The sequence below is a fragment of the Nicotiana attenuata genome, unplaced genomic scaffold (genome assembly GCF_001879085.1).
Source record: "Nicotiana attenuata strain UT unplaced genomic scaffold, NIATTr2, whole genome shotgun sequence".
NCBI lineage: Eukaryota > Viridiplantae > Streptophyta > Magnoliopsida > Solanales > Solanaceae > Nicotiana > Nicotiana attenuata.
Window position 1 is genome coordinate 71,932 of NW_017672451.1, and position 6,712 is coordinate 78,643.

Genomic DNA, 6,712 nt, shown 5'->3' on the forward strand with positions numbered 1-6,712 from the left:
GTATATCCGAGCTCGGGGGTGAATGGTGTAATCGGGTTTTGGTCCGAATTTCGGATTTTGACCAGGCGCGCCCGGGGTCGATTTTTTACTTTTTGAGGAAAATGTTGGGAAATCTATAATTATGCATTGGAATTGGTTTCTTTAGCGTTAATTAATGTTATTAAGTTAATTATGATTAGGTACGAGCGGATTGGAAGTGGAAACTAAGGGAAAAACGGTATTTGAGGCTTGAGTTTGGCCGTGGAATCGGGGTAAGTGTTGTGGCTAACCTTAGCTTGAGGGATTAGGTGTTGTTGCCTTATTTTCTATGTGTTTAGTTGATTGAGTACGACGTATAGGTGAGGTGACGAGTATCTATACATTGTTGTTGGGTCATAGCATGCGAGCGAGTCTTATATTTGTCACTGTTGTATTCCTTTATACAGACTATTCATGCTTTAACTGGTTAAATCTAAATGTTAAGCAAGTTTTATGATGTTTTTCCCTATTTTGGATAGTACTTGAGTATTGGCTCAAGTTGAGATTTATGTTGTGAAGTTAAATGATGAAACAAGGTTGTTTATTTATGATTCCCTTGCCGGGTTATTATTGTTTCTGTTATTTGGGTGAGGAAGAGTGTAAAGCATGAAGGGTGATCCGTGCAATGTTTTTTGAGTGAGTGATAAAGCACGAAGGGTGATGCCGTGCCGTATTCTGATATTGATAATGCATGAAGGGTGATGCCGGGCCATGTTATGAGAGAGTTAATGCACGAAGGGTGATGCCGTGTCGTTTCTGTTGTTTCTTATGGTGAGGACGAGAGTAAAAGAACGAAGGGTGATGTCGTGCACATGTTTGTTATGTTATTATTTCCGTTGGTTCAAGCATGAAAATTACGGAGTTTTGGTATTGTATTATTTTCAGAATTTGGTATTCCCCTCAGCATGTTCCCCCATCCCGTTATTATCTGTTAAATTTCCGTTATTGTTATTTCTTCGTATATGATTTATCTGCACAGGTTCATGTTATTTGTCATGTCCTAGCCTCGTCACTACTTCGCCGAGGTTAGGCTCGGCACTTACCAGTACATGGGGTCGGTTGTACTGATACTGCACTCTGCACTTTCTGTGCAGATTTCGGTGTCGGACCTCGTGATTAGAGTTGGGTTTGCCTTTAGTCCATCAGGAGAACCCAAGGTAGATCTGTTGGCGTTCGCAGACCCTGGAGTCCTTTCGCGCCCCCTTTTTCTCGCGAAATCTGGTTTATGACATTTGGAAGGACAACTCATTCCTTTTGGGAACTGGGTTTGAAGAGTCGCCACCTAATGATTAGAGTGCATTAGGACACCAAAAGAATTCGATTTGAATAACCAGAGATAGGGAAAGGGCTTGAAATTATTCTAAGGAGAAGGTGTTAGGCACCCCTCAGAATCCACTAGTATGGTTCCCAGCCAGACAATTATTGTGAATTTGGGTACAATTAGCATATAAACAAATAAGGCTCAAATAAGAGGGGATTTCAGCACATAATGGTTTGAAAGTAAAGAAGGTTTGCAAGAGCAATCAGAAGAGCTGATTTTAAAAATAAAGAGTTAAAATGCTAAGGAAAAGAAATAAAGAATGAAGGGAGAGGGGTCCTAGGTTTATTAATAATATGGACCACCCCACACAATGTCCGGTAATCACTCCTAAATTCGGGGCTACACGTGATATTATCGCGTGGTCATCATATCCATATCTACCCATCCCACCCCGTTAAGGTATTTAAAGCGCGGATTGGTATCGATTACTTAATGCATGCTATTACCCGTCCCAATCCTATCAGTCTCGGAGGCACTTAGGACTACTAATCCTAAAAAGGGAAGGATATTAGGCTTATTTGGAGTTTCAAAGGTAAAAGTCTAAGGCGACATACAAAACACATACTGCATATTTGGGGAGACATATAAACATATAAGGCTCAATTATACCTCCTTGCATAGAAAAGAAAAAAAACACATAATAGCATGTCTTGCACGTACTGCTTAGGTCTAATTAGAATTAAATATGAAGGAGTCTAAAGGATTAGGGCAGATTGGTTTATTACATAATTCAGATAAGAAGCCCGAATCAGAACTGCCTGCTGGTTGTAATAATTAATAGAAGTGGATTCAGTTTTATTATTACTCTAAGGTTTGCCTAAGTGCTCAGACGGGATCCTATAGGCATAGTATCTATTGAACTCAGAAGGTGGTAAGACAGTAAAGCTAAAAAAATGAATTATTTGAAATCATAAAAGTGCATGCTTGTTAACATTGGGGGACTTAGATTATCCAAAAGAGATGCGGAATTAACAAATTGATTACAGGCTTTGTAGGTGGTGGTATGTATTATTACTGATTTTACGTCTAGCAATGGGTGAAGCAAATCAGATTCATTTAGAAATTCCTATAGGCATGTTTTCTACACGTTGCTGATTTTATACACTTATAGACGTGGTTTCTAGATGCAGAACTTGTTTTAAAACATGGTATCTAAATGCAGAAATTGAACCTTATAGACATGGTTTCTAGATGCAGAACTTGTTTTAAAACATATAAATGTGGCATCTAAATGCAGAAATTGAACCTTATAGACATGGATTCTAAATGCAGTTTGAATTATGCAGAATGGCATTGGAACAATCCTATAGGCATTATTGCTAGGCGGAGTTGAATATGTAAAATTGTAACAATCCTATAGGCATGATTTCTATATATAGTTGAATATGCAGAATTAGAACAGTCTTATAGGCATGATTTCTACCCTTTGCATGCATAGTTACCCCTGTCACACCTCCGTTTTACCTACACCCCTCGAAGGGAGTATAAGGGAGTTTTTCCAATTAAAGGAGAATCGAAACGGGATTTATTTGTTTATTAAAAGATTCAGAGTCGCCACTTGGGAGATTTATGGTGTCCCAAGTCACCGGTTCAAATCCGAATCGAGGAAAGATTGACTCTGTATTACAGTCTGCGAACCAGAAATCCGGGTAAGGAATTCTGTTAACCCGGGAGAAGGTGTTAGGCATTCCCGGATTCCGTGGTTCTAGCACGGTCGCTCAACTATTATAATTGGCCTATTATCTGATTTTAGTACATGTTTTAGACCTATGTGCATTTTTAACCTTAACCGCTTTTAATTATTTTTAAAGAAAGATTTGCAACGTCATTTAAAATATGTCTTGAACCACGTCACATAAATGCACCCGCGGTCCGCAACACATTCTATATAACATTGTTGAGATTTGGATTTGGGTCACATAAATGCCCACCCAAGTTTAGGAAGGTATATTATTAAAATGACGCGCCTAAAGCAACTACGCGTTTGCAACATTGCGAGGGCCATGAAAATTCGCTAAATGGCACGCCTCGATTCTAAGGATTCAAATATTAACTAAGTGAGGGCCGTGCATTTTAAGATTTTGTTTGGCACGGCGCGCCTCGATTCTATTATTTAAAGGGAACTAACTAAATTAAACTACATGAAGAATTTCTAAACACTAATGTGAAAATTTTGTTAAAAATCATATGCTAACAGAACACGACACCAAACTGAACATATTAAAAAAAACCAGATAAGTTATGGACCCATCGTTCAACTAGCCATTTAGTCAATAGGCAAGAGGGCACAAATGGGCTCAAACGTGAAGCCCAAACCGAAATATTCCCAGCAAAGGAAACTCGGCACCACTGGGCCCATGCTAAGCCCAATTCAGTGCTTTAAGCATTGTTCGTTGCAGGAAAACCACATTGTCATGAGAATTCAAACTCGGACAACTAGTTATTAACAACTTGCAGACTATCTCATCACTTTAAACCATCCATTTGAATTTCCCACAAAAGAGAGCAATTTGACATTTTCAAATAGACTTTACTCATATGCTAAATTTTGATCTCTCGCTAACATACTTAGACAACCATATGATTCAAACTTATTAAAAGAAAACATGTAAAGAACTATATTAATTTTGAGGCATTCTCAGAACCCAAGTCAGACTCGACTCTCATTTGAAATTCCTTTATGGAGAAAGAAACCATCACATGAACAGGGGGGGAGAACTTAAACGACGATTTAAATGACAATGCACCACTGCTTTGAAACATTCAATTAAAGCATCCAAGCCTCACACCAACAGGATCTTACAGGAATGCATACCAGAACGCCCAGCTTAAAACTGTNAGGAATGCATAACCAGAACGACCCAGCTTATACTAGTTAAGTAACTAATCTGAAACATGATTTTAAAAAGCACTTATGCAGAAGGAAAGAAACAACACTGTCATTTGCACAATCTATAAAGTATAAAGGGATGCAGGCTGCTAATACATTCAGCAATCAATCAACATGCTTCAACAGTAGTTCCTCATGATTTTGCACCTACAATGCTTAACAGTACCCCACCCCAACAATCACAATAAACAGTAGCTAACTATTAACGCTTGAACGAATCAGCGTGAATCACACACTTAAACTTTAGCTTCTATTACAAGACTTTCATGACACGCATATGTTCAAAGACTTCAGCTCGTTTGAATCCAGACCTCATGCTCATGCCCTTCCAGAATCAGACTAATGAGACTAGCATGCATAATATAAGGTTTACAGGCATCACAATACAAAATAGAAGAAACAGAAGAAATAAACTTGAAGTGCAATTTGTATCCAAAGTATTTCATATTCGAAGTGCAGATTCACATCTTTACATGTCGTTTGTGCTTCTAAAAGATACCTGAAAAAGCAAAGAGAATAAGAAGAGTGAGGGATCGGCGGCAATTTAGCAGCAGTACTTAACAGCAGAATGACAATTTCAGTCCATGCTTGGAGTCCAAAAACCAGCAAAATATTAGACCCTTTTTCAATCCCAGAAAATCAGCCAATGTAACAGTGTTTCAAGCAAAATCCAAACCCAGAATTTTCAAAACAAACCAGAGTTCAATCCATTTCAACCCAGAAGGAGAATTTGTGATTTTCAGATTTTTTTAGGAATTCTAACTAATGAAAAGATCAGAAGTCCCCAATTTACTTAGCATTTTTGAAGAAAAAAACTTCAGCCATTTCAGTTTTTCAGATTTTTATCCAATTTTTCTCTGCCTTGAATGTCAAGTTAAGATGCCTTTATAGGCAAGGCATTTACAGCAACTTAATGAGAAACATATTTGCACTTAGACCCCCTTTAAATTCTGATTTTAGCTTAGAAAACCTTAGGCAATTTTCAGAAATTCGAAATAGTCCCAAACCCCCTTTCCTGGAAGTTTCCTAAGGTTGTTACCCCAGATTCCCTAAGCTAGACTACCCAACTTGCCCCTTAATAACCCTGTTTTTACTGCAGGAAACCAAATGGGTCATGGGTTAGACGACCCAAAGGTTAAACCAGGCCTGGGCTCGAAAAATCGATTTGGTTTCTTTGAAACGAATTCAGAGCCCAAACAACCCCAAACTTACAATCTAAACTAAAGGGCTAAATTTAAACTAAATAGCCAAACAAACAAAGTGAACTCAGAAATTAACTAAGCTGTTAACAAACGAATTAAGCAGACCGGGCAAGAAAACTCGTAGAACAAAACTTTAAAAAGAAAGATTAAAAGGAACAAAACAGACAATAATCAATCCTAGCTAAAAAATTTGTCCAGATTTTAGTTTATGTAACCAGAAAGAGTGAGAAGAGGAGGAGCGGAGAAGAAGCCGAGAAAATAGAATAATAAACAGAAAGAAATGAAGACACTCACTGACTCAGGCTCGACCCCGACTGCCCTTCCGATTTAGACCGCAAAACAATATTAATCATCTGTTCATTGTCAAGAACAGGCGAATAACATTGTTTCGTGATAAAACCGGCCTTGAACGCTCATAAACACTAGAGAGGTACCCTTGCATGAACGAATTTTAACTTTGGCTTCTAGGGCTTGAACCCTAGATTTAGGTTTCGAGAAGCTTCAGCCAAAATTTGAGGGGAATGAAATGGGGATTTGGGATGAGGGGGGCTTTAGAGGTTGTGTGGTGTTGATTTGGATGTGATTGGAGCTCCGCCGCCGGCCGAAAATGGCGAGGAGATTGAAGGCGGCGCTAGGGTTTTCAGGTTCTTTGATGAAAGAGATGAGAGAGGGAGATGAAGGGCTTTGTTTGGACGAGGTTGAGATTAACCTGTTCAGACATATTAATTATAACGGGGAAAGCAATCTTGGCCGTTGGATGTGGGTAAATGAGAGGCTTAGATTGAATCCCAATCAGGAACTCTAAACGATGGCGTTTCACTTTAAAATGGGGGAAGGTGGACCGGTTATTTGGGTGGAACTGGGCCAGATCCGGTCGGTTTTGGTGTGGATTTTCATTTGGGTTGGGTGAAATTAAAGACTTGGCCCAACAATGTATTTTCTTCAATTCCCTTCTTTTCTTTTCCATTCTTATTTCTATTTTAATTCTCTTTCTCTTTTCGAAATTAAATTAAAGAATCAAAGTTAAAATCCTAATATCACATTAACCTATCAAAATACTAATTAAACCTAGATAATAATTATCACAATAAATTAAGAAAAACCAAATTTAAAGGAAAACTACCAAAATCAACAGCTAAATTTAAAATGTGCAAAATGAAATATTTTTTGTAATTTCCCCCCTTTTTTTATAAAACAACTAATTTGCTAAATATTCCTAAAATGCAGAATTAAATCTTAAATGCAAATGCAACATATTTTTTTGTATTTTTCATTAATTAA

The 6,712-nt window shown here is 37.9% G+C and overlaps 1 long non-coding RNA gene across 1 annotated transcript; it reads right to left on the reverse strand.

Moving 5' to 3' along the window:
* Positions 1-4,258: 4,258 nt before the first annotated feature.
* LOC109213262 lies at positions 4,259-6,144 on the reverse strand. Its single transcript, XR_002065980.1, has 2 exons — positions 5,726-6,144; positions 4,259-4,728 (listed from the first exon to the last, which is right to left on the reverse strand). It is a non-coding gene; the product is annotated as an uncharacterized LOC109213262 (long non-coding RNA).
* Between the last annotated feature and the right edge of the window lie 568 nt (positions 6,145-6,712).